This window comes from Prunus avium, chromosome 3 (assembly GCF_965620075.1).
Source record: "Prunus avium chromosome 3, drPruAviu1.hap1.1, whole genome shotgun sequence".
Lineage (NCBI taxonomy): Eukaryota > Viridiplantae > Streptophyta > Magnoliopsida > Rosales > Rosaceae > Prunus > Prunus avium.
In genome coordinates this window covers 23,430,343-23,434,875 of record NC_142286.1, presented here as the reverse complement: position 1 = coordinate 23,434,875, position 4,533 = coordinate 23,430,343, and the positions used below count along the sequence as shown (strand labels likewise).

General features: G+C 40.6%; 1 non-coding gene across 1 annotated transcript; it reads left to right on the top strand.

Moving 5' to 3' along the window:
• The first annotated feature begins 3,489 nt into the window (after positions 1 to 3,489).
• Positions 3,490 to 3,596, top strand: LOC148295759 (small nucleolar RNA R71). Its single transcript, XR_015834969.1, has one exon. It is a non-coding gene; the product is annotated as a small nucleolar RNA R71 (small nucleolar RNA).
• Positions 3,597 to 4,533: the final 937 nt, after the last annotated feature.

The window sequence follows — 4,533 nt, the reverse complement described above, 5'->3', positions numbered from 1 at the left end:
TTCCATACTTCTAGCGATTGGATTTCACTCAAAACTAACCAAATGACTCCTCCCACCATATTATGATCTTGCCCAAGTTTTGGGCTAGATCCTAAATCAATAGGTGTTCCAAATTGGACAATTCAAGTTCAACCGCAGTTCGTTCCTAATTGGAGTGGTTGGTGTATTCCATACTTCTAGCGTTTGGATTTCACTCAAAACGCACCAAATGACTCTTTCCACCGTATTATGATGTTGCCCAAGTTTGGGGCTCGATCCGAAATCAATAGGTTTGAGAAATTGGACAATTCAAGTTCAACGGCAGTTCGTTCCTAATTGGAGTGGTTGGTGTATTCCATACTTCTAGCGATTGGATTTCACTCAAAACTCACCAAATGACTCCTCCCACCATATTATGATCTTGCCCGTGTTTTGTGCTCGATCCGAAATCAATAGGTCTGAGAAATTGGTCAATTCAATTTCAACGACAGTTCGTTCCTAATTGGAGTGGTTGGTGTATTCCATACGTCCAGCGATTGGATTTCACTCAAAACTCCCCAAATGACTCCTCCCACCACATTATGATGTTGCCCAAGTTTTGGGCTCGATCCGAAATCAATAGGAGTTCCAAATTGGACAATTCAAGTTCAACGGCAGTTCATTCCTAATTGGAGTGGTTGGTGTATTCCATACTTCTAGCGATTGGATTTCACTCAAAACTCACCAAATGACTCCTCCCACCATATTATGATGTTGCCCAAGTTTTGGGCTCGATCCGAAATCAATAGGTGTTCCAAATTGGACAATTCAAGTTCAACGGCAGTTCGTTCCTAACTGGAGTGGTTGGTGTATTCCATACTTCTAGCGATTGGATTTCACTCAAAACTCACCAAATGACTCCTCCCACCATATTATGATGTTGCCCAAGTTTTGGGCTCGATCCGAAATCAATAGGTGTTCCAAATTGGACAATTCAAGTTCAACGGCAGTTCGTTCCTAAATGGAGTGGTTGGTGTATTCCATACTTCTAGCGATTGGATTTCACTGAAAACTCACCAAATGACTCCTCCCACCATATTTTGTTGTTGCCCAAGTTTTGGGCTCGATCCGAAATCAATAGGTGTTCCAAATCGAACAATTCAAGTTCAACGGCAGTTCGTTCCTAATTGGAGTGGTTGGTGTATTCCATACTTCTAGCGATTGGATTTCACCCAAAACTCACCAAATGACTCCTTCCACCATATTTTGTTGTTGCCCAAGTTTTGGGCTCGATCCGAAATCAATAGGTGTTTCAAATTGGACAATTCAAGTTCAACGGCAGTTCGTTCCTAATTGGAGTGGTTGGTGTATTCCATACTTCTAGCGATTGGATTTCACTCAAAACTCACCAAATGACTCCTCCCACCACGAGATGGTTTGCTGTCTTCTTCCATTAAAATCCGGTGCATGCACATGCTTGGACTAATTCCTTTGATGTCTGCTATGGTCCACCCAATGGCTGTTTTATGCTCTTTTAGAACTTTAATTAAGCTCTCTTCTTCATGTGAGGAGAGACCTGCAGCAATTATAACAGGGAGAGTTTCGTTAGCACCCAAATATGTATATTTAAGATTATTGGGAAGAGGTTTAAGTTCTAGCTTTGGTGGGATGACAATGGATGGCTCCAATTTCGTGGATGATGGTCCAAGAGGCTCGATTGGTGGCCTAAAGGATGGTGGGTATGGCGGAAACACTTCTAAGGCAGCCACCACTTCTTGGAACTCCGGTTCACAAAGATCTTCCTCTTCTTGTGTTAAGACAGCTTCTAGAGCATCATTAGACTTTCTCTGCAAAATTTTGGAAGAAACCTCATGATCCACAACATCAATTGAAGAGCAAGAATCAAGAGAGATAGAAGGTTGAGATAGAGCATTAAGCATTTTAAATTCAACAGTTTCACCCAAAACAGTCATGGAGAGGGTGCTATCTTTCACTTTGATGATTGTGTCTGCAGTGGCCATGAATGGCCTGCCTAGGAGAATGGGATCAACACGATCTCCATTTGGATTGTCTTCCATGTCCATCACTACAAAATCAGCAGGGAGAATTAGTGTATTAACTTGAACTAGAATATCTTCTACAATACCTTTTGGATATTTTATAGAATGATCAGCTAGTTCAAGTCGCATTGAGGTCTTCTTCATCCCTTCTAAGCCAAGCTCTTGATAAACTGAATATGGCAAAACATTGATGCTTGCTCCCAAGTCCAACATGGCTCTTCCAACCTTCTTGCCTCCAATGTTAATGGGAATGTCAAAGCTGCCAGGATCATCTAGTTTTGGTGGAAGCTTCCTTTGCAATACAGCACTTACATTCTGGTCGAGCTTTACTCCTTCATTTGGAGCGAAATTGAGCTTGTGAGTTTTCAAGTCCTTGATGAATTTTCCATATGCAGGAATCTGTTCAATAAGATCAAGCAAAGGCAAATTGATATTAACTTTACTCAAAATATCATAAATCTCTTTAAAAGCCTTATCTTGCTTTGCTTTCTTAAGACGGCCTGGAAATGGAATCTGTGGAACATATGGAGCGGGTGGCACGTATCTATCTTCTTGAAGATGTGGTGGCACAAATTTGTCATCCCTTTTATGCAATTGGAATTGATCGGATTTCTGAGAATCTGATTTGGCCTTAGGAGCAGATTGAGAAGTTTTGAGTTGTTCTCCTTCCGTAGCCATGGTCTCCTCGTCTTTATCTTCTACAATCACAACATCATTTGAAAGATTAGAATCATCTTTATTATCAATGATCTTACCTGATCTGAGCACATGAATGGCCTTGGCTTCTGGGTTCTTTGGATTGATCTCAGTTTGGCTTGGCCATTTCCCAGGCACTCTTTGAGTTATTTCAGCAGCTATTTGGCCTAATTGGACTTCCAATTTGGAGATGGCAGCTTGTGTAGTTTGCTGAAAATTGGATTGGTTGATTGCCATCTGCTTCACTATATCTTCCAATGATGATGATGATTGTTGTGGCCTTTGGAATGAAGGGGGATTTGCTTGATTCTGGGTATTTCTCCATGAAAAGTTTGGATGATTCCTCCAACCTGGATTATAACTTTGAGAGTATGGATCATTTCTTGGACCTTGGTTGTAGGAATTTACCAACTTAGCTTGTTCTTGCACAAATTCTGGATATCCAGCCCCAAGTGGACAAGCTGTGGTAGCATGGTCATGAGATTCACAAATGCTACACACTTCCTTCGGAGGGCTTCTTGAGTTTAATGCAAGAAGAGCATCTAGCTTTTGTTCCAGTTTTGAAATCTGCACACTAGAAGCATCATTAGAACCACTAATAACACGTTTACCTCTTGTATCCGTATGTTGGGTCTCCATTGCTATCTCCTCAAAGAGTTCGTACGTTTCTTCTGGAGTTTTGGTTTTAAAAGAACCACCTGCAAAATTGGTGACTATATTATGACTAGAAGGGGTTAGTCCTTTATAAAACATACGCATTTGAAGCTTCAATGGAATCCCATGATGAGGACATTGGTTGAGCAACCCATTGAATCTCTCCCATGCTTCACAAAACGATTCATCATCTTGCTGTGCAAATAACAAGATCTTGTCCCTAAGCATGTCGGTCTTTTGCGTGGAGAAGTATTTTTCCAGGAACTTCTTTTGAATGGCAGACCATGTAGTGAGTGAACCAGGCTTCAAAGAATTCAACCAATACTTCGCCTTATCCTTTAAAGTGTATGGAAACACTCTCATTCGAAGTTGATCTTCTGTCACACCTGTCAAGGAAAAAGAACTCACAACATTAAAAATATCCTTTATATGGGTTAATGGATCTTCATTAGGAAAACCATAAAAGGAAGGCAGCATATTAAGATGAGAAGATTTAAGCTCATAATTTCGAGCTACAGTGGGCAGCAAAATGCTTGAAGGAGATGCTGGAATTGTTGGGATATCAAGTTCTCCCATGAACTCAATGGCAGCCATCATTTCTTCTTCTTCTTGGTCTGAACTTGCTTCCGAATTTGAAAGTGAAGAACCAGGAAGTTCAGTGTGGAGAGCAAGACTTGTAAATGTAGCAAGAGCTTGCTCTTTTGCAGTTGACAACTCCCTTTCTAGACGATTCTGAATTTCAGAGGTCACTCGTCTGGGTTGCAATGATGGTCCTGCGTTCAAAGATCTAGAACGTTGGAACGAAGACCTCACTTGTTCAAGTAATGCCTTTTAAGACATAAACTACCTGAAACAGAAAATTAGATTAATTAGAAACACTAAAAAGAATAGGGTAACCTTGGGCACATAACCAGGGAAGAACTTTCGTTCAGTCCCCAGCAACGGCGCCAAAATTTGTTGTTAATAATATGTTAACTCGCAATTGTACGGGGCAATTAGTAGTATAGCAAGAGAAGTACGAGGTCGTACCCACGAAGACTGAGAAGTTCAAATTAGTTATGTACTTTAGATTACCAAATTCAAGAAGTTAGGAAGTTAAATCTAAAACAGAATTTAAAGCAAGAGTGAGTTTGAAAACAAATGCAGCAAGATTAAAATGAACTTT